This window comes from Urocitellus parryii, chromosome 7 (genome assembly GCF_045843805.1).
Source record: "Urocitellus parryii isolate mUroPar1 chromosome 7, mUroPar1.hap1, whole genome shotgun sequence".
Lineage (NCBI taxonomy): Eukaryota > Metazoa > Chordata > Mammalia > Rodentia > Sciuridae > Urocitellus > Urocitellus parryii.
In genome coordinates this window covers 111,973,484-111,998,372 of record NC_135537.1, presented here as the reverse complement: position 1 = coordinate 111,998,372, position 24,889 = coordinate 111,973,484, and the positions used below count along the sequence as shown (strand labels likewise).

Here is a 24,889-nt window from a genome sequence, read left to right as displayed (position 1 = left end):
GAAATTCATTTCCTTGGTCAGAGCTCTCATAGTGAAGGGTCAAGTGGTTTAATTTGGTGGAACACTTCCTTGGAAGCATATGAGTATGAATGCCTTTAGGCAAACATGCGCTCCAGTTTGCCACAGACACCCCTACACTTTGGAGTCTCCCATTCAATCCATTTCCCTTGTTCCCTAGAAGCACATACATTGAGGTTTCCAAAACAGAATGGATACTGCATTAGTGGTACCTCTTTTATCATTGTTGTATTTGATGAAGGTGAAGTTCACATAATATAGTTAAAGGAACCTTTCTTTCTTTCTTTCTTTCTTTCTTTCTTTCTTTCTTTCTTTCTTTCTTTCTTTCTTTCTTTTCTTCTGTGAACTGAGCCTAGGGGCATTTAACCACTTAACAACTTTCCCAGCTCTTTTGTTTTTTTATTTTGAGACAGGGTCTTGCTAAGTTGCTTAGGGCCTCGCTAAGCTTCTGAAGCTGGTCTCAAACTTGTGATTCTCCTGCATCAACCTTCTGAGTCACTGTGACAGATGCATGTCAGCACACCCAGATAAAGGGAACCATTTTAAAGTGGTATTTAGTAAATTCCCACTGCTGTGCAGCCCCCACCTCTGTACAATTCTAAAACATTTTCATCACCCAACAGGAATCTCAAGACCCATGTGTCCAAATGGAATCCTGTGCAATAATGTTCACTGAAGCACATTCCACTATAGCCTATACATGGAAATGATCCCAATCATGGATCAATGAATGAGCAGATGTGGTCCCTCCATACTATGGAATATGATGCAACCATTTAAAAAATGGAACTCTGGCACCTGCAAGAACAAAGGTGAACCTTGAAGAGGGTCCTATCTAGGGTTCAGCATTACTCCTAGGGATTTTTTCTCCTCTGATTTGTGACAGTCATCAGACTTCCCTTGTCACTCCTGTGCTTCACATGCCTGAACATTACTGTTCATTTATTTTGTACAATGTCCTTCAGTTTAAGTTTGCTTGGTTTTCTCATGATGAGAGCAAGCTGGAACCTGTTTCAAAATTTTTACTAATCTAATAGCTTTCTCTGTCGATAATTGGGAAATGTAGCTAGGGCTTTTATACATGACTTTGTGTATATTACTCTTTAGGACAAGGCCATAGTAAGTATTTAAAGTAAAAAGTGCATTGACTTTAAGGAAAGATATTAAGTAGTAATTTCATAGGTGATAGATGGTGCAAGAACACAGAAGTGGTAAGACCAGCTTGAGGTCATGGCCTTGGCTCATGTGATCTTCACAAGAACCCTCTTGGATATTGTCAGTTTCTAATAGTAATAGTAAATACTATTATTGTTCCCCATTTTACAGATGGGGAAACATAGATACAGAGATACTGAAGGTCTTGTCCAAGGCCACACAGCTGGTCATTTGCAGGGGCAGAATGTGAACCAAATTCATGAGATCTCAATTATGACATTCCACCATTGGCCTTCAATGCCCCCTCTGTGGTATTGGCTGACATGACGTCATTTTCATTGTTCTGTGATTTTGTTGAGGGCTGGAGATTACAGAGCTCTGATGAGTGAGGCTCAGTGGAGTGGGAATAGTTACTTGGAGCCAAGGTTGGGGGTGTCTGCCAAGGGCTCAGCAGATGCATGATGTAAGAGGAAATAAAGATCAAACCAGGTTGCACCACCTGAAGATGGGGTTTTGAAGGCAAGCCTATGGGACCCAAGATTGTGTGTCCTCTCTGAATGGAGTGAAGCATGGATTCAGCTCAACTCTTCAGCAGGCCAGGACTGATTGACATCTCCAGAAAAAACTGCATTTATAGAGTCCTCATTTTGGGAAGCATTTTGGTGCCCCACCAAGGTAAGAGAAGAAGCAGATGGGGAGTCAAGGATGATGTCTTCATTCTCAGCAGAGTTTACCCAGGGAATATAGAGGTCAAGGTGGAGTCTCAGCCATGAGACACAAGCTGGGACAGCTGCTGTCAGTTCTGAGATCCTATTAAATGTTTGGATCCTAAAACCAGGCCGCAGTACTGAGCACTGCTTACCCCTTCATCGAGCACTTCCAGAGTTGAGTTTCCTTTAACAAATATGTACCTAGCGAGAGTCCAGGGTCCCAGCAAAAAACAAAGATCCAGGAATGCTGATGGTGGCTGAGGGGACCTGAAGATCACAGACTCCACCTCAGGAGCAGCTGTTGCTAACATTCAGGCATACAGGCCCCATATGAGTAAATCTGTTACTGTTTCCCAAAAGTCAGAAATTTATATCTTAAGTGAAATCTCCAGTTTTTAAATGGCAGTAACCAATTTAGAGAAAAAGAAAATTCTTTTTTAATAGTGTTAACCCAACAAAACTCAACTTTATTCCTCTGGGCTGTTATTTATAGATTCTAACCAGAGCATTTTGAAGCATGTACTTTGTGCAGAACAGGATACAGATTGGGTTATAATTGGACTTTCATTTAAAATTGTCACTTTTGTAGGTCACGAAATAGTGGTATTACAGCAATTTTGTAGGATTCAACCTGATATTATCACACTCACTTTATTGAAGTATTCTGTCTCATGCCACATTGAATTGCACTAATAGGCACTCAGAGGCAAAAGGGAACAGTGTTTTTCATAGTATTGTTCATACATGCATCACCTGCAGATCATAAAATGCAGACTCCTGTGCATAGATCTGGGAGGGGCTTGAAGTGATGCTGGTGATTCTGGTCACTAGACCACACTTTGGGGAGCAAGGCACTGCACCACACCCTTTGCAGGTATTTTTTTTAGATTTTATTAAGTTTCATCTAAGTTTTGTTACCCAAGAATATAAAGTCTCATTTCTATGACCTTCATTCATATTAGGTGAAGTCATCACCTCCTTGCAGTAGCAGGAAGTAAAATTATTTCAGTCTCTCCCTTATATATTAGCTGGAGATGCCCTCTACATCTTGCTCTCCAATTCTCCAAAATCCCCACCACTCCCTCTCACCTCCCATATGGGCTGCTTCATTCAACAGCTGTAGATATGAAGATTTTGTCTCAGATTTATTGAACACTTATACTGTACAAAACCCTATGCTGTAGAGTGACAACAGTAATCCTGAGAAAAATGATCCCTATCCTCAAGAGACATCCACCCTAATGCTCACTAGGATGATCAGGGTTTTTTTGGGAAAAAAAGTAGTTACTTAATAAAAGCTGAGTCATTTAAGGGGTAATAGCAGAGGTCTTTGATACTATAATTCTTATTCTTTTTTTATTTTTAAAAAATACGTTTTAATTTTTGGTTCTCTAAAACACTAAAAATGTATAATAGACTTTTATCCATATGATAAAATTGAAAATTTAAACATTTACCTTGACCAATGACTAGAATTCATTGGTCTTGTGATTTCTTCATTTTCCTTGTTCATGATCCTGAAGAGGTAGGTCATATTTGGAGGTTGTTCACCAGGAAGGGAGGTGAGGCAATACTTAACTGCTTTGGCTTATTTGGAATAATCAAGAAACAGTACAATAAGATAAAAAGAGCATCTACACTGAAGTGTGCAGTGCACAACTGGAGATCAATGTTGCTGTCAAATATAAGACTTTTGGTAAATTTTCTGATTTCATGTGTAGGTCGGGAAAAGAAGCTTGAAACCTGAATTTAGGGTTCCTGAGTTTAATCCTAGTGCTGACTGTTTCAAAGAATGTCAGGGAAGTTCAATTCTGAATTGTATACTGTGGGGTTAATCCAGTAAGTTCTGCCTCATAGAAACAGTTATTAAGTGCTTATTAAAATTATATTAATGCTACATAAATGCACATATGCACACCATGGAAAAAGAGTTATACACATGATTCCAGGCTTCCTAGGGTTCTGTGAACCCTATTGGAGGTCCACAGACTCCCTTATGAAGGGAATAGAAAGTTACTTGGAATAGAACATGCCTAGATTCCCTTTAATCTTCCAATTACAAGTTGTCACCTAAAATTAGACCAATTGAATTAAAAATATACAATAGTGCTTGAAAAGTGACAAAAGAAGAGATTTTGAATTCAGAAAACCTTGGAGGAATCCCCACTGATGACACTAGCTGTGTGAGTTCCCATGGCCTGGATATTTTGATCCTTGTTTCAACATCTATAAAATGGAAATGAAAACACCACATCCTTCAGATAGGATTTTTGCAAGAATCAAATGAGATCATTTAACAAGAGCCTACAAAGTCAAATGTTCAAAGTATTAGGATGAACCATATGGAATTGGTGAAATTTCATTTGCAAAAATACTGGTTTCTTATACTATAACCAAAATAACAAATATTTAATTCAAGATAATTGTGTGAATAACCCATCATATTTTCAGAGAGAGAGAGAGAGAGAGAGAGAGAGAGAGAGAGAGAGAGAGACCTAGTTCTAAGTAATCATTCACTGTAACTTTAACACTTGACATTTCTTAGAGCAGCCCCATTTTATTCAGCTGAATAGAGGCTGCAAGTTTTATCTGAGTTCTATGTGTGTGAATCATTAAAAAACGTTTGTTGGAGATGTAGCTCTATAGTAGAATGCTTGTCTAGCATACATGGAGTCCTGGTTCAATCGCCAGCACTGCAAGGGAGAAAGAAAAGGTTGACAAAGTAACTTTTTGTACTTTTTATACATTTACTGAAGTAATTAATTACATACTGACCAATAAAATAATCCTAAGGATTTATCTACTGACTATCCCTTAAGTTTAAGACTTGACAAGAATAGGGAAAAAAAAACTAATACCTCCTAAGTCTTACATAATAGATGCAGTACTGTTGCATCAGTCAATATAGGTTTTTTTTCCATTTTTATCTGTCGTGAATAGTGCTGCAATGGAATATTGGCCTACAAATGTCTCTTGGATATACTGATTTTATTTGCTTTGTATTTGAATTCAGTACTAGAAATGCTGGATCATCATTTTTTAAAAAAATATATTTTTTAAATATTTATTTTTAGTTGTAGTTGAATATAATACCTTTATTTTATTTATTTTTATATAGTGCTGAGGGTCACATTCAGGGCCTTACACATTCATCTCCAGTATTTTATGTTGAATTCACTCACAATGAGGAGGAATCTTAATTCACTTCATTCAGTGACTTGCACTGCCAAGATTCTAGCACAAGGGTTCTTGCTTGGGCCATTTCTAAATACAGATATCTAGCAATAAAGATAAATTCCTTTTATTCAAATCACTTCACATGGCTATATACTTTTACATCACTGGCAGAATAATTATGAAGTCAAAACTGTAGTAACAGGGAGAAGAGGAATAAAAGCCTACAAAGTGGAGTCAGACCATGCTTTATTGTCAACTTCTCCAATTATCTTCCTTTTGCAAGAGTGAATTTTTTGGTCTAATTTGTTGAGTCAGCAACTTCTCATCTTGTAGAACACAAAAGAGAAAGTGGTTATTAGCATAGTGAGCAAGAAGGAAATAACTAAAGATAACTTGGAGATAAAGTTGGATATTTATAACAAGAAAAGTGTATGAGTGCCTTTGTAGACCATATGATAAAGTCTGACATGTAGTCTATGTATAATGGGAAGGCACTGAAAGTGTTTACAGAAAAGAATTAAATGACTTATGTTTTTAAAATAATATTATAGCTACCATGCACACATTGGATGGAGGAGAAGAAATGGTAGAATTATGGTTGGTGTTTTAGGTGTGAAAAAAATAGAGTGTATTGAAAAGTTTGGCTGTTGGAAGATTTTTACTGTAGGTAGAAAGATTAGACCTTGATAAGAAACCAATAATATAGAAAATTACTTTAAAATAGGAGCATATCAGAATATATTCCAGGCTTATTTTGAGCAACTGAGTGGTCATAGGCACCAGATTATTCATCCATCTTTGAACTTGGGTCTTACGTGCTCTTAATAGTTTATATTTAACATATGAGCGAGATTACCTCCACAAAGTTTCCATTTGGTGGTATGAAAAAAGAGGCAGCTTGGGAGGCTGAGACAGGAGGATCATGAGTTCAAAGTCGCCTCATCAACTGTGAGGTGCTAAGCAACTCAGTGAGACCCTGTATCTACATAAAATACAAAATAAAACTGGGGATGTGACTCAGTGGTTGAGTGTTCCTGAGTTCAATCCCAGCTATCAGTCCTCCTTGCCCAAAAAAGGAGATTATCAACAAAAACAATATTATCCAAAGAATGTCTTTACTAAAATGGAGCCAGAAAGTCATTAAGGAAAAATGTCTATTAATACACTTCTCACATTGACACCTGGAAATGTGCAAATTTTCGTGCACCTGTATGTTTTCACTACAGGCATCTGAAATAGCCAGATAATTACATTGTGTATAGAGGAGGGGGCTGGGGATTGAACCCAGAGGTACTCAAACACAGAGCCACATCCCCACAGCCAGTTTTCTATTTTATTTAGAGACAGGGTTGCACTGAGTTTCATAGGGACTATCTAAGTTGCTAAGTTTTGTCTTGACTTGAGGTCTTCCTGCCTCAGTTTCTTGAGTCACTGGGATTACAGGCTTGTGCCACCATACCAATATTTATTTGATTCTTTAAGAAAATACTCACAGCTATAAACAGGGCTGATTGAGACTGGCTGATGTGCTGTAAAAATATTGAATGCAGTAGAGTTGTGTTTTGTGTTCTTTTTTGCACCTCAGTGTGGGTAGAAACTAATTCTTGTACATTATGCCAGAGTCAACAGATGATATGCCCACCCCTGAAGACTACTGCAAAGTGGCCCCTGTTTAAAAAGATTCTACCCAGCCCCCCCCCCCGACATTTAGCACCACTGAGACCTGCTTAAAGTGGCATGGATAAAGAGTTCTCAGACTGATAGGATGTCTGTCTGATCTCAGTTTTAAAAGAAGGCCACGGTGAATGATCAATGAAAGAATAATTAGGCAAAGAGTGAGGACTTATTGTTTTCTTTTTTGTACTGTTGCATATGTTTGATGACACTTTGGGTACACCAAGACCCTTACCAGGTGTGTGTGTGTGTGTGTGTGTGTGTGTGTGTGTGTGTCCCATATCCCCTAAGTATATGGAGGAAAATCATTTGTTCAGTTTTCACATGAAATGTAGAGCAGTGAGTCACTAGGCAGATGTCTACTGCTTCCATGTTGATATATCAATCTTTAATATCACATCCTAAAAAAGAAAATAACCAATATCCTTCAGTGAACATGTCTTGTGTAGTGGAAACATTCCTGGCACTCAGACTGCAAATTTATGAATGGACAGCTGCTTGCCTATAGATGGGGAACACCTCCTATGTCCATGACTTCTTGTATTCCTCCTGAAATTTCACCAGTACCCAGAAGGTGCAGGTGGTTTTGTGTAAAAGTTGTATACCACCTACAAGCCCTGTGAAATGGTCATCTATTGGCTAGGTGAAGGGAATACTGAGCATCACTCTGAAACTTATAAATCACTGTGGAAGGTAAGGGTTTCAGAGTAGAACCCTGCCTGGATGGTTAGAAATCCAAATAGGATGAGCAGTAGGAGTCTTTACCATAGCCTTGGTCCTGTGGAGAAGTTTATGAGGGGCTATGGTCTTCCCTATGTTTCTGGCCCCATGGGCCTCTTTTCTTATAAAAACCCAAGAAAAAGTTTCAAAATTTGAATGGAGTATGTAGATTGCATCTGGTAAGGTTCCTGACCTTCATGTAGCAAGAACAGGGACACTTTGAGTGCAATAAGGTTGTTTTGTACCTGAGGGAGCTAGGATATAGGTGATTGAGTTTATTTTTGAGTCAAATACACATAAAGAACTTACCATTGGCAGAAACTTGGCCTATAATTTGGGAATTAGCACAGTCATAACTCTAAGCCCACCTTAGTTTCCATTGTTCTCAAGAAGTGAGTCAGGAGCACCATGTCTTTAGACAGGTGAGGGGAACAGGATGCTTCACTTGACACAATCCTGGATTTCTCTAAGTATGGAACCCTCCAACCAAATGTTGAAGAGAAGTACATACAAGGAAAAAAAAATGAGTGGACTTTGTGCCATAAGGGAGGACTCCTGTTTTAAATGTGGGTATTTGTGTGATTGTTGTAATGGATGTCTGAATAAACCACAGGCTCTACCCTTGTGTGAATCTGATCAGTGGCCTGAGTTTTGGGGCTTACTTCATAGAAGGATCACAGTGATTTGTGTTGAGATTTTGGGTATCCAAGCATCAGAGGTGTCTTTGGGAACTTAGACCTAGGCCCAGTGTGGATTTCTTCACAACATTAGAAATCTCGGCCAGGATTTCACACAATTTTCTCTGTAGAGCCTTGTCAGCCAAAGTTAAGAGCCTGAAACACACATGTTCCTCACATTTTAGAATCATTTTCCCTGCTTCTGCACTCTTTGGAAAGCCCACCTGCATGAGGTCTCAGATGAAATATGGCTATATCTCTATCCAGAAATTTTTAAAATCTCTGGAACCATGAACAACTGGAGCTCTTTAGGAACTCCTTGTTTCTCTCCACGACTGAATCAGAGATAAACTTCAGTGGCCAGAACTCATTAAAATACTGGAGAATACAGATACCAGTGAATCTGAGCCTTCTGATGGTGGGGCCTAGGAAAGATGACTATAGGTGTGTGCAGAGAAATCATTGCCAATGCCACCAGAATCTCTTTTTATATTCCAAATCACATGGTACTGACATCATGCAGCCGATGGACCCTAGTATGGGAAGGCATCTTGTTATGGGGAGTGGGGTGGGAATATGCTCAGAGTCAGGTTTCAACTCAGAATTTTGGAGAGGCTAAATTAGTTTTCTCCTGAGGCCTTGAATCACCATCCAGGATAGAACAGCCTCCAGCACTATGTCCTATTTTACTTCTTGTATTTCTTGCAGCATAATACCAAATTCCCTGTGATGGAGCAATAACAGCCATGAAACCTGGAGGATGGCTCAATGGCTTTACAACCCTCACAGGGAGACATTTGGCCACCTCCAAGAAGAGGATTCAGCTTTGCTTCTGCAAGCATGTCCAAGGGTATTAAACAATGTCTTCCAGTTCACATAGATGGACATCCTCTGCAATTGTCTCACTCCAAAGAGAGCCAACATTCTTGGAAGCCACATAAATTTCAGGCACCAAAAGGTTAGAGGCATTGGTGAAAAAACTAATAGGTCAGCACACTTCCATGACTACTAGAAAATTTTTCCCTTGGTCCTATTTTTATAGTCCTCTATGCCACCTGCAACATTGTGAGCTCCTGATCATTACCAATGCCAGATAACTCATCAGATATCCTTCCTCTTCTCTCTAGAATTGTCTATTTTAATTTTTGTGAAGGGAATTATATCATATTAGTTATGATGGTATTTGTAAGTATTTTAGGGCAACATATATTTGCAGGTACATTCTGTAAATTTTCATATTTCTTGATCTACATATTTAATCTAACTGTAAATCAAACCTTACTCAATATTTACTACTATCCCTAATATTAATGCTAAATCTAAATCTAATATAAAGTAAATGCAATTAGAATAGTGTGTATTTTGACTTGCATTTTCAATTATCAATGGTATATGCTATATGACTTGTCATATATACATTATCATACATATCCATGAATCCCCAACTTTTAGAAAGGTATAATTACATGAATCACATTGCAATCAACCCTGTTTCAGAACATGTATTTTTAAATGAATATGTAATGTCTTATAGACGGTTACAAGTACATTCTTATGAATACCTGGATTTTAGAATATAAAATTTAATTCCCTAAACAGAACACTAACCCTAAATGATATCTGAACTGAAAATTCAACTTAAAGTGACCTCTATAGATAAACAAAGTTTTACATAAAGTATGTACATTTAAATGAATATTTGTGTGTATTGTGAATTATATATTTTATTATCAATTTCATATTTGCACATATATTACTAAATATCATGTATATGGTATATTCTTACATCCCCCAATTACAAAATACATGAGTCACATTATACTCTTACTTCAGTCTGTAAATTTACATTTATATGGATTTTCATACAATGTTCACAAGTACATTTTCAGGAATTCATATTTTCAGATGTATGCATTGATTACCTCAACCTACGTTAACTCCATTCAATATAGAATACTAACCCTAAAATTACCACTTAACTATACCTAATTTAAGATAAATGCCTGTATATTCCTATGAGATGTTATGTGTATATTCATTTATATTTTCAATAATCAATGGTGTATTGAGGTATAACTTAGTTCATATTCATTACATGTCATATCCATTCATCCTCTAGTTAAAAAACTTTTATTCCTACGATTCACATTATATCATTTCCATTTCAGATTATATTTATTCATATCTGTTTTCATACACATTTTCAAATGATCTTTCTAATAAACATACATACTTTTCAATGTATATATTCATTCCCTAAGCCTGACCCTAACCATCTCAATATATAATACTGACTCTAATGTTACTGCTATACCTATACCAAGTTTGACACAACTGTATGTATATAAATGTTAGATTCCATGTGTATTTTAAAATATAATTTCAAACTTCAAAGTTAACTTTGCATAAAGTTATTATATTTTCATTATATACTATATTTATGCATCACCAAGATAAAAATATGTATTCATAAAACTCACGGTATATGTCTTTCTATTCATAAACATTACTTTATAGGTTTTCATAAATGTTTTCACAAGTACTATGCAATAAACACTCATGTTATTTAACATACATATTTATTTCCTAAAACTAACATTACTGAATACAAAATTTAATACTAATCCTGACCTTACATTTATACCTAAGCCTTATTGTTTAAAAAGCATGTATTATTATGAAGATTTGTGTATACATTGACTATTACATTACATTTTCAATAGTATTTTTGCATACATATTTTTGTTGTCTTTTTAAATAGTTTTTAATTGTCAATGGACCTTTATTTTGTTTATTTATGTGTGGTGCTGAGAATCAAACCCAGTGCTTCACACATGCTAGGCAAGCATTCTGCAACTGAGCAACAACCCCAGGCCCAGCAAACATATTTTATGAGTCCATAAAGTTATATATTCATCCGTAAATTAAAAGTATTTGGAATCATATGACTCACATTATACTATTTCTATCTCATAACATAAATATTTATATTAATTTTTATGCATATTTACATAAGTACATTCCTATGAATATTTATATTTGCTGACACTCATATTCACTATTTAACACAAACTCTATTGCCAAAAAGAAAAAAATTAATACTAATCCTAAACTCAGTCTTATTCCTAAATCTAAAGTAAAATGAAAGGCTACATACTATGCATATTTAAGAGTATTTTGACTTATACATTCAATTACCAATGGTATACTTGCAAGTGTCATCATATATTCATTTATATGAAACATCCATGCACTCTGGAGGTAAAAAGTATGTATTCAAATTATGAACCCTATGCTCAGAACTTATATATTTCAGAACTTATATATTTATATATGTTTAAGAACTTATATACTTATATATGTTTTCATATATATTTTCACGCATTCTTATGATTATTCATGTTTCCCAGTACCAATATTTACTGACTAAACTTACTCTTAATCATTAAATCAAAATTTAATGTTGAACCTTCTTCTTCATACTGCCATAGTGTCCCAGAGATTTCAATATGTTGTATCAATGTTCTCATTTATCTCAAAGAATTTTTAGTTCTCTCCTTGAAGTTTTTGCAACCCATTATTCATTCAGTAGCATATTATTTAGTCTCCAGGTGTTGGAGTCACTTTTATTTATTTTATCATTGATTTCTAGTTTTATTCCATTATTATCTGATAGAATGCAAGGTATTGTCTCTACTTTTTTGTATTTGCTAAGAGTTGCTTTGTGGAACAATATATGGTCTCTTTTAGAGAAGGATCCATGTGCTACTGAGAAGCATATTTTCTTATTGAAGGATGAAATATTCTATGTATTTCAGTTAAGTCTAAGTTATTAGTTGTGTTATTGAGTTCTATAGTTTTTTGTTCAGGTTTGTTTGAAAGATCTATCCAATGGTGAAAGAGGTATGTTACATAACTTAAATTATTATGTTGTGGCCAATTTGACTCTGGAACTTGGGAAGAGTTTGTTTAATGAACATAGCTGAATCATTGTTTGGGGCGTATATATTTATGATTGCTATGTCTTGTCAGTGTGTGGTTTCCTTGAGCAGTATGTAATGTCCTTCTTTATCCCTTTTAATTAACTTTAGCTTGGAGTCTATTTTATTTGATATGAAGATGGAAACTCCTGCTTGCTTCTGTAGTCTATAAAAAGAGGAGGTTATTCCCATAATAAGAAAATTATAGAAATTTTATGTTTCACTCCCAAAAAGGGAGTATACAAGAGAAGGATGAAGAAGGTGAGGGGAGAAAAGCTAAAGAGTAGGTGAGGTGAGGATACAGGCAGAATTCTTGTGTGGAAGTTTATAGAGGGACATCTTAAAAATACAAACACTTGTTCAATTCAAAACTGTTTACATTTGATTGATTTAAGCTCTTCTATAAAATCTGGTTTTAGTGAGTTCTATCATCTCTATGAGTTATGGTTGCTAACTTGTTTTATATCCTCCCTGGACTACCATGAGGGAAAACAGAAATGTGTGCTGGAAGTATGAGAGACTGCAAGAACATCTTAGAAATATTCATATTTCCTGATGTATACATTTATTCCCTCACATTAACCCTAAATCCTTCAGTATTTATTATTAACCTTAATGTGACTATTTTAACTGTACCTAATTTAAGATAAGTGCATGTATATTCATATGAGATGTGATGTGTTCTTTGACTTATATTTTCAATTAGGAATGGTTTATTAGCATTTAAATTATTATATATTCACTTTATGATACATCCACTCTCCCCAAGTGAAAAAAATTATATTCATATGATTCACTTTATTTAATTTTCTGTTTTAGAACATATATGTCCATGTGTTTTCATACATGTTTTCACATGTACATTCTTATAAATGTACATATTTGATACACATATTCTTTTAGTAAGCCTAACTCTAACCAACTCAATATATAATACTAACACCAATATTACCACTATTCCTACAACTAGTTTGACATAAATGCATATTTATAAATATAAGATTCCATGTGTATTTTAAAATATAATTTCAAACCTAATGTTCAATTTGCTTAAAACATATTGTATATTCATTTCCTTATCTTGGGAAATAAATTTTGAACTTTATAGTCAAATACAGGGACAGATTATGCTTCTAAATTCTGGCATGCATGATGGTAATTTACTTTATTAGAAATTATAAATGATATATATATATATATATATATATATATATATATTTATGTGCAATGTGCATGTGTGTGTTTGTGTGTATATATAATTTAGATTTCTATTTTGGGTATGTTAAGGTTATCTGTATTATAGATATAGATATACTTGGTTTTTAAAAGTTTGTTTTTTGTTTCTTTTTTTTTACTTTGGTAGAATTTTTGCCGATTTGTCTATGACTGAAGACATTAATCCAAACATTCTCTAGACCAACTATTTATTGAGTGATTTTCAAAGTTTTACTCAATGTCAAAATGACAACTTTTATGGAGAATTTGTGTCTATTGGATACCTGTGACTCTTACACTTCACATGTACCATTGTTTAAGTCACTGGTTTTCAAAACATTTTTATCTAATAAACCCCTCAATTTCTCTTTCAAAGATTTTTTTTTCTTGGCTGTATTAGAAAAGATACTAGCTCACTAGTTCTTAAATTCAGCCCTGGCATTTTAGACATGTATTATCAGATGACAGTGATAGGGTTATTTTGAAAACCACTGAGCTCACTTATTGCTATGATTTTATTGTGTGCCTCTTAAATCAGTTGCAACACAATCCCCTGTGTGGTGGTATTGAGAAGTTACAACTTTGGGGGAAGTGATTATGCCATGACAGATTTACAGTTTATGGAAAGGTTAACACCTTATGAAAATGCTCTAAACAATGACCTCGGACCTTCATTGCTCTTCTGCTCTTCTGACTTGTAAAGACAGTGTTCAAGAACCATCCTGGAACCAGAGAATAGGCCTTCAGCAGACACTGAACGTGCTTGCACCTTGACCTTGGGGTTCAAGCCTTTAGAACTATGAAGAAATAAATTTCTTTTGAAAATTAATTACACAGTCTCAGGTGGTTTGTTATAGCAGCACTAACCCAGTAAGATTACACTATACTACCCCCCACAAAAGGGATAAGAAAGAAATTGGAATAAAAATGGAGAAGAAAATGATGTTATGATGGATGAATTCAGGCATTAGAAATTCTATGTAGCATTTCCAGTACTGCATTACCTTTCTCCTTAAAATAATTTTTCATGAAGTGCATGTAATGTTTGTGTCCTCAAATAAAAAGTTTTGCTGTGTGTGTTCTTCAATTTATAAGACTGATTGGTGATACAGATTGAATTGCTTAATGTACTGATTTCATTTGATCATAAAGTGAACAGATTCATTGATTAATTGTTCAAATTATTTCTTTGCATGCTTTCTATAGAGATAAATGAAAGATTTTTATTCCAATTTTCAATAATTTACAATTTTGTTTTTGTCATAAATCTGTTTTTTTGTCAAATTGGAAAGCTTCTGTAATTTTTTTCTACATGAGTTATATGATGCAGAAGTATCAGTATTCAAACTATTTTAGCAATAAAATTGTGAGTTGGTAGAGTTTTACTATGATGCCATGTGAGTTGGCAGAGTTTGAGAGAGTGAAGGCAAAGAGAGGAGAATTTCTAAAGTAATAAGGCTAGCAATAAAGCAATCACAGTGTCATTGACTGCAAACCATATGGCTACTTTCCTCCAAACCACAACTAAATTTAACTCAGTGAAATTCTCCTTTAAGAGAAATCCTCAAAATTGTTTTCTTCCATGTGGAATAAAGCCCAAAAGAAAAAAGGAAAATTAATGGTCTTAATAAATTTCATTATCTTACCTGATTTGAAAATTTACAGAAGTAGATCTCAAGGCTGTGAACTGAAGGTCCAGGCAATTGAGTGTCCCCAATGCTTAAGCTTTACATTTTTCATGGTAATGGAAGACATCAATCTCCCATTACACTGGCCCAACTAAATGTATGACTGTGGCTAACAGGATGGAATTAAATACATTTCTACCTTGTGCAATAGCATATTTATTACAGTATAATCACCTATTGATATTATATTTGTTTTAAAAAATAAAAATTAAAGTAAAAAAGAAAAACTACCATGGCTTGTTTTGCTTGTCCAAGGTCATGATTTTTATGAGCATCAAGCATGTTTAAGAAATATAGCAGAGTTGTTATCTCGGCACTCTGTCTAAAATGACTAAAATGTTTAAATAATATGAAGGTAGGGACTACACAGTTAACTCTAGAACCAGAAATCACTGTTCTGAATTAAGTCTACAGGGACCATCTCAAAAATGGAAATTCATTGTCCTAAGATAAAAAAGTCACCAGGAATTATTTTCTATGTTGGAAACAGATATAACTTTGTTTCAAGAAGTTTGAATATATTTACTATTATTTATTTATTTGTTTTAATTAACTGTCTAGTACAAGATTATATAAATTTTATATTTTTATGAGTATCATAGCTGATATTTATTGAACCAAAACAACGTTTTGGAGCCTGCACCAGAAGATTTCTACTTCTTATATTATTACATCTTCATGGTATCCTTTTAATAATTACTGAAATCTATTCAATTAATGAGCAAACCAAGGCACAGAGATGGGAGGCAACATGCTCAAGGTAGTCTTCATAAAAAGTGGTGGAGAAAATTTTCAGATAAGAATCTGCTGATTTTTGCAGGCTTGCTACATCATTTATTAGATATGACTTGAGCGCTTTTTCATATAAATGCAATTTGGTTTTGCTTTCTGTGAAAAAGAACAGTGACTTGACATCATGGAACAGTTTTTAAATTAAATATTATTTGCCAATTGCATCCCTAATAAATTAATATTCATATCTTGATACCTGGTATAAATTGAAAACTGAAAATGTTCACTAGATTTTCCAATACTTTTCTGTTTCTACAAAATTAACAACAGTTCATTCATTACACAATTAGGAGGAAGAAGGGGAATAGCTAGGATGATGGAAGGAGACCCTCATCATTATACAAAATACATGTATGATGATGTAAATTTGGTGTCAGCATACCTTATATACAAACAGAGATATGATAAATGGTGGTATAAAGATATATTAAGAATTGAATGCAAAAAATAAGAGAGCTCATGTATAGTGACATAATTTGGCGTGAACATACTTTATATACAGAGTTACAAAAATTGTGCTGTGAATGGATAATTATGAATGTAATGCACTCCAGTATTGTCATGTAAGAAATAAATTAAAAAGAAAAAAATTGAAAGTAATTCTTCAATTGTGAAATGTAATCAATAAAAATCATTAGCAGATAACAACAACAAAAAAACAACAAAACAGATAACAACAACAAAAAAAAAAAACAACAAAGCCTGCTGTGGTACGCCTTGAGTGCCGGCGGAAACATGGTCAACAAGGTTATTCTTAGCGCCTTCCCAGTGACTGTGTCGCTGTGCCTCATCCTGGCACTGTGCGCCGGACTCCCGCCGCTCCTGCGCGCCTGCCCCGCCCCCCCCTCCCCCGCCAGTCTCGGTCCCGGGCCGGCCTGCATCCATTGGCTGGCCCGCTGCTGCAGCCATGCTTCTACCCTGGCTACATGCTGCCACTCGCCTTTGACAAGTATTTCGCATCCGTGTCAGCGCACGTCAGCATCTGGAAAGTGACGGTGTCCTACGGCGCACACTGTCAAGGCCACCATGCCCATCTGGGTGGTCCTCCTGTCCTGGATCATCCTGAAGGAGAAGCAGAGCACCAAGGTGTACTTGTCACTCATCCCTATCATCAGCGGCGTCCTGATGGCCACCGTCATCGAATTGTCATTTGACATGTGGGGACTTGTCAGTGCCCTTGCTGCCACTCTGTGCTTCTCGCTTCAGAACATATTCTCCAAAAAGGTATTGAGAGATTCACGGATCCACCATCTCTGCCTGCTGAACATCCTGGGCTGCCACGCTGTCTTCTTTATGATCCCCACATGGGTGCTGGTGGACCTCTCAGCTTTCCTGGTCAGCAGTGACTTGACCTGTCTCCCAGTGGCCCTGGACACACCTGCTCCTGGCTGTGAGTGGCTTCTGTAACTTTCCCAGAATGTCATTGCCTTCAGCATCCTCAACTTCATCAGCCCCCTGAGCTACTCTGTGGCTAATGCCACAAAGAGAATCATGGTCATCACAGTGTCCCTGATCACGCTGCGCAACCCAGTCACCAGCACCAATGTCCTGGGCATGATGACGGCCATCCTGGGGGTCTTCCTGTACAACAAGACCAAGTATGATGCAAACCAGCAAGCCAGGAAGTACCTCCTTCCAGTCGGCACCACAGATGTGAGCAGCAAGGAGCGCCATGGGAGCCCACTGGAGAAGCCCCACAATGACATCCTCTTCCCCCAGTATGGGGACTATCAGTATGGCCGCAACAACACACTGACAGACCACTTTCAGTACAGCCGGCAGAGCCACCCAAACTCGTACACTTTGAAGTGCTATGATGTATAGAGCCTAGAGCTAGGGCAGGGCCTCCCTGGACTCCCTCCCTCAGCCCCCAGCAGTGTCAGAGACTCTGACAAGCAGTGAATGTACAGCCCTGCCAGAGAACGGTGGGTGACTTACCACCGCAAGACCCAGGGGCTCCTGGCCCCGAGTGGGCAGAAGCGGGTGTGACTGCCACGTGGATGGCGATGGGCTCTGGGCAGAGGGAGATCCACATGGAGACCAGGCAAGCTCTTTCTTCCCGGAGTCCATCGTCAGGGGCCATGACCCTATGGAGCTCTTGACCAAATTACACCTTTCCATGTGGAGTTCTTCCTCAAGCAGTGTATGTCACACTTCTTACTCAGCTTTCCAGGTGACATCCCAGACCAGAGAAGGGGAATCCCTATGGATACAGACCTGGAGTGATCAAGAGCTGATTTCCTGGGGGGTCGAGGAGAGGATTGTGGGGTGGTGCTTGAGAATGACAGACTAGCTGCTTTAATTTCACTGCTCAGATATGCATAGGACCAGGTGGGCATCATGTGGGCCAGTAGCCTGTGAGAGTCGCTGGGGACACCGCAACCACAGAGGTGGACCCAGTCTCCCAGTCTGTCCCGAGGCTGTCTGCAGTTACTGGCATGCGCTGCAGAGAGCGAGCCTCGCAGTTGGCACTGGACTCCTGGAGCTTGTGTCTTTGACTTGCAGGTTGGAGTTGGCATCCACCTAAGTCCAGGAAAAGGGAAATCCTCGTCCACCTTTCTCTTCCCTTGCCAGAGCAGGGCACGTCCCCTCTGTAGGCAGCACACAGGATCTGTAGGAAATCATGTTGTGTTCAAGCTGTTTTTCTGTAGTACTTATTCTTTTTAGATGAGTCTTGGCCACTTCAGTGATGACTTGGAAGGCTGTTTGGTGGGGAGATCTTGATTTTATGAGGATCTTGCATTTTTCTAGAGAATTTTATAGTCATGTGTGTTTTTATGCCATGGTCCCCATTAGAGGACACAGCAAAATTGGCTTTGGATCAGAAACCATCATTTCTAAATGTTTAAAAAGAAGAAAAGTTCCTACTGGTGATGCCTATCTGACTAGTTTGGTAATAAGTAAGAAGTAAGAAGCAATGAAGTTCTGAAGCTTTTCTCTTGATGACCACGATCACTGAAAATGGAAGGAATCCAGATTATCTCAGTGTCTGGTGTAATCAACAGCACCAGTGTTTTGCGTCTGTGAAGTTTGTGTTGCATGTAAGGATGAATAGTCTCCTGGATAAGGGAAGAAGGGGAAGCACCAAGCTAAAATTTTGTTTGCCAAATCAGATTCTTTGGTCAATAATGGTTTATGAGCTGGGCACAGTGGCACATACTGATGGTCCCAGCTACTGGGGAAGCTGAAGCAGGAGAATCCCCTAATCCCAGAAGTTTAAGGCCATCCTGGGCAACAAGGTGAGACCCTGCCTCAAAAAAAGAGAAAAAGAAGTTTGGGTTTGGGTAGAATCATATCAGGAAAATTATAGGGCCCCAGGGTGGCAGGGTTCCAGTTGTGGCCTTAGTCTTCTGGCATTGTGAAGGGACCTTTCCCTCAAGGAGGGGACCACTGGCTTGGCTTCTGGGGTCTTTGGTGATATCTGCTCTTGTTTCTTCAGCACTGTCCTCAACTTCCAGCTACATGTGGGGACAGTGAATCATAGATAGGACACCAGTTTGCCCTTTATCTCCTGTTGAATGCAGTGTTTCCCCACTCTGAGAGGAAGCAACACTGTTTCTGCTGCATTCCGGGTTTTGTTTTGTTTTGTTTTCTGCTTTGGTAATTGGAATTTTGTATTGAAGGGTTTGGTTTTCGTCTGCTTATGAATGGGCCACTTTGCTCCTTGCCGAGGTTACTCATCAGAAGCCTCAGGAGAATCCCTGTTTGTCCGTCTGTTGTTCATTGCTTAATAGTATTTTGATCCCAGGTTTTGAGACAATTGCTGGGTAAAATAGGAAGACACAATCCTGATGGTGTTATTTATGAAAAGATCTTGCTGAGTGCCTTCACCAGAAGCTGTGGATCTGTGGTTGAATTGTTCTCACTGGTGAATGCAGTTTTGCATTGCAAAGGTGTATGGTGGTAGTTTATGGTTATAGTTAAGTGATTCCTCAAACATATCATTGAATTCCAAAATGAATTATGCCTCTGTTTGGGTTTAATGAAATTTCTGATGTTACTGAAATTTGCCTATTAAAATGTTTTCCTTTTCCAAAGCAAGACATGCTGGTGAGAGGAAATGACTGTCTAGTTTTATTATGGTTTATAAATTAACAAATGGGATATTTAATTCTGTAAAAAAATGTGAAATTTTAAAAAAATGTTTATCTGTTAATGAATTAGTTAACTCTTTATAATTTCTCATTTTATTTGATTCTGCAAGTTATCTCTGATATATATTTTCAATTTTCTAAGAGAGAATTATTTTCACTTTATAACTTTTAAATGTTTAATGAGAATTTTAAAATTTAATACTCTATTAAGAATGATGATTTTACCTTTGAAAAATTGTTTATAAATTGATCTTTCTTTTACAGCAGGTTTTATATTTGAATCATTAATATACTCATTTGAGAGTAATTTATTCAGGAAGGCTTTTAGATGTTAGCATCATTTCTATGTAACTACAAATATTTTGTTAAGTGAGGATATTGTAATTATCTCTCCCAAGTAGTGCACATATATTTTTCAAGTGATATAAAAGGAAGCTTAACTTCATAGTGAGATACACAAACTTGAGAGTTACCATTACCTAGTTATCAGATCTTGGCCATTTGTCTTTAACTCATTAAGCCTCAGTTCAATCATTTATAAACTAGATGTGACACTAAAAAAATGGCTGTCTGAGGCTCCATTCAAACAATTCTACACATCCCTGTCCAAGGAGTATTCTCATCCTATGTCAGGTGTCTATGATTATAGATATAAGCATTGTGTTTTAAATATTGAAGGAAAGATATTTTACATATTGAATTAAATAATATAGGGTATGCTTGATACTAATTGCGGGGAGGGGGGGTCAAAAGAAAAGAGATGATCTCCTCAGTGCTCAATTTAAAAAAAGAGAATATGAGAAGAGATGCCTGTAAGAGGTGAGAGCAGATGGAATTTCAAACAGAAAAGGATATGCTGAAATGGTCAGGATGTCTACATCTTGGATTCATGGCTATATCATGGAGGACATAATAAGATTACAGGGCACTTTGAGAGCTCTTTCTAACTTTACCTCCTTGGGTGGCTTGTTTTTGTTATTGTTATTTTTATAGGAAAATCTTAGTGCTAGTAATAAATCAAATATTACAAAACCCAAGATATAAAATAGATTTTGATATATAAATTTATAAAGAAAAGTAGAAAGTTAGAGATGTTCTGTTCTTTTTTAATTTATAATTTATTTTTTAATTGTGGTTGGACAATACCTTTATTTTGCTTACTTATTTTTATGTGGTACTGAGAATCGGAACCAGGGCCTTGCATGTGCTAGGCGAGCGTCCTACCACTGAGCCATAACCCTAGCCCCGAGTTATTCTGTTCTTACAAAAATTATTAAAATTTTAAAATGTTTTGAGGTGTGTTGTCTGTTGACTTATTTTATGTGCATTGCAAACTTGTCTACAATATTATCTATGAAATATTAGCAACATCTGTTCTTTCTGTTAACATTTTATATTTAAACTACTGAGAACTAACACCTTAACCTATCTCTCCTTAAATTTATAAATTTATTAACACATTTTAAGGCTAAAATGCACACATCTGTTACTCTTACTACCATCTCTTTAGATAAATTTTATTTCATTGGGATATTCTGTATTACATTTAATTTGCATTTTAAAATTTTGAACTGCTTTTGCTATTGTTATAAAATTAATACATAAAAATGATTTTAAAACTGAAGTAAATGGATATTATGGTGCTAATGGGTGTCCTGCTTTTCAGTTTCCTGCCTGCCTGAGTTTCTGCACATATCAGAGTCCTTTCTGTATTATAGCTTTGCTCAGTTTAGATATATTTACACAGATCTTCACTGTTTTGCAGGAAGAATAGGAAGGCAATAATACAGTCTTATCTACCAGAGTTAGAAACCCAATGGCTATTTTTATATTGAAATTTCTTACCTGAAGACTAACTTAAAGAATCTACAGGCTGAAGATGTTGAGTAAAAAGGACTGCACAGAGCAAGACTGAAAAACCACAAGAAATTCACCCTTCAAAACCAGCATTTGAGATTATGGGGAAGACAAGTTGGAATCTAGTTTTCATTTCTCCTATCAGATGGGACTATTAACTGACAGTAGTCTTTACATTTCCTGTCATTCACTTTGTAGAATTTGTATCTGTAACAGTTCATTCCATGCTTTCAACATAACCATTGTTGCTGTGCAACTGTTACATGTTTTAAAACTGACTTTGACATTTTTCTTTCTATTTTCATTTGCTAGCAAAAGCGATACCCTTCCACTGCAACTTGATTTTCTATCTTGTTTTCCTTTGATCAATCTGCTCTGGTCATATCAATCTTTTTGTTATGCAAATACCTCTCACATTTTCAGCACTTGCTTCTCCCTCAGCTAGGATTTTATAGAGGTATTCATATATTACACTCACTTATACATTTAGATTTATATTCACATTGAGTTTCCATGATATCCTTGCTGAGTATCTAATCCAAAATAAAGCATTACTCTATCTTATTCTCTATCCTTTTCTCTAGTTTTGTTTTTTGGAACATCACTTATCATTACCTGACACATTTATTTATTTTCTTTGTACCTCAGCTAGGATAGAATTATGTGAGGACACAGAGAGACTTCAATGTATTCTGTTTGTTAGTGTCTCATGGTGAGGAAAAAAAGAAGCATACAGCAAGCACTAATACATAACCAAATGGATACATTTGTTCATACAATAATAATGATAATAGCTGCTGAGTTCAATGATGCTTAGTAATTTAATGGGGCTGAGCCAGGAGGGTTGCAAATTCATGGCCAGTCTTATTATGTCTGCAAGATCTTCAGCAACTTGGCAAGACACTTTCTCAAAATTAAAGAAAAAATAAAATTAAAAAGGACTAAGGATATAGATCAGTAATAAAGTGTTCCTGAATCCAATGCCCTATATTGGAAAGAAATGATAATGGCTACTCAGCATTTAAGTCCAATAACTAAAATAGACTCTTCCCTGTAAACATAGATTTATGTGAGTAACAATCATTCCTCTTTCTCCCAAAAGGATTCTGATTTTCCTCCACTGAGTGACTCAGTGGAGGAAAATCAGAATCCTTTTCACATTTCCCAAATTAAAAATGTTTCTTCTGCCTCTGCCATTCATCTGTAATGTAAGAATTGTCTCCACTAAGTGCCATTGGTAGTTTTGCTGTCCTTTCCAGAATTTATTTTGCATTATCAATGAAATCATATTTCTCCTGATCACAGAGTAATTTAAATCATACATTTGAGTATGGTGTTCTGTGTTAGAGTCTGTAAACAAATGTTAGAGTCTGTAAACAAGTCAGGATGGTGCCTGGCATTTTGCCAGGGGAATATTAGAGTCTGTAAACAAGTCTGGATGGCGCCTGGCAAAATGCCAGAGGGAGTGGTTTGTGAAGTAAGGCCAGGGAGCCATTAAGTGTGGAGATTTCTTATTGGTTGACCGATGTATCTAGTTTATGCTAATTAAGATAAACTATGTGGAATGTATAAATACCGCTCTGGTCCTACAATAAACTGCTCCCACTCCTGCTGTATCAACCTACACATGTTGTTCGTCATCCACCCACCCCCCTCCCGGTTATTTTGCTGCAGCTGGACTGCAGCAGTTCTGTTCACTAAATATGTGATGGATTGCTTACATGTTTTACATTTTAACTGGCAAAAAAATTTCCCTTCCCAATCCAGATGCAGAAATTAACTTTGGACAAAGGTTAATAAATCTAATAGTGGTTTCACTTATAAAAGGTGTCAATATAGTAAAAATTCTTGTTTGATGCAATCGTTTTTTTTTTTTCTTTTATATTTTTCTGTGTTTAGGGGTAGGCAGTCCTATAGTTTAGAAATGCATTTTAATTTGCTCTTTTCTTATCCTTCAGCAAACCTCACAGGGTGATACTACATCCAGAAAGGGAACTAAAAGACTGGGTAAAACATGCACAACACCACTTTTATTACATCCAGGATTCATATGTTAAGATTGCATCAACCATAAAAAGGGAGAAGCAATGTTTCTCTTCATATCTTTTAATCTAACCTAGATTGGGTTTTGTTGTTGTTGTTGTTGTTATAGCAGGGATTGAGGTTAAACAAGGAGCCCTTAACCAACTAGCCACATCACCATCTGTTTTTATTTTTAGTTTTTGAGACAGAGTCTCACTAAATTGCTCAGGGCCTCACTAATTTGCTGAGGCTGGTCTTGGACTTGTGATTCTCTTGCCTCATCTTCCTGAGTTGCTGCAATTACAGGCTTGTTCCACCATGCATGATGTAACCTAGATTTTTACATATCATTGTTGATTTCAGATATGCTTGGGAGACAAGAAATCAGGCAAACATTTTTCAATTGTCTCTTTCTTTCTTTTTTCTTTTCTCAGAGGCAATTGGGTTGCAGTTTGATAGAGGCATAAGACAGTATCACACATGAGACTGTGCCTGTGTACAGTGGCTATTATTTAGGTATCCTCTGTTTTCATGTGACAAAATAGTTAATATTCAAAAACAACGTGAAGCTTCACGTTTTTGAGAATTCTAAAGAATGTCTTAAGACACTGATAGACAAATATTTAAAAAAAAAAGGTTTGAGGGTCCAGTTTCTCTCTTCCATCTTCACCTCTCTTTAGATTCCTTCTTCATTTCATGGTCCAAGATGGCTGAAATAACTTCTAATCTTACTTCGTCTTGCAGCTTAACTAAAAATTAGGTATTTTCCCCAAATGTTAGGGCCCTGATATTGCTTTACTTAGAACATTTACTTTGTAAAATTTGCAATTGAATTTTTTTTTGCCCTTTTCAGATAAAATATTCTACCAGATTCTTGCCCTTTTTCCAATTCAGCAATATATATCTTTCTCAAAGACCTAGAAGCAATTCCTTTGAAATGTAACCATTAAGAAGTTCTTGTCAGGGAGGTAACCAAGGAGGAGGAAGCCATGGCCGTGGCTCTCCACAGGCTGCTGGCGGGCGTCAGGGTGGGCGCCACCGTCCGGATCAGGGAGTGAGGCCTGGCTGGTGGGCTGGGTGCCCCGCGCCTTAGCCAGCGCCTGGCTGCCC

The 24,889-nt window shown here is 36.6% G+C and overlaps 1 pseudogene; it reads left to right on the top strand.

Moving 5' to 3' along the window:
• Positions 1 to 1,742: 1,742 nt before the first annotated feature.
• LOC144256104 (solute carrier family 35 member E1 pseudogene) lies at positions 1,743 to 17,630 on the top strand (annotated as a pseudogene).
• Positions 17,631 to 24,889: the final 7,259 nt, after the last annotated feature.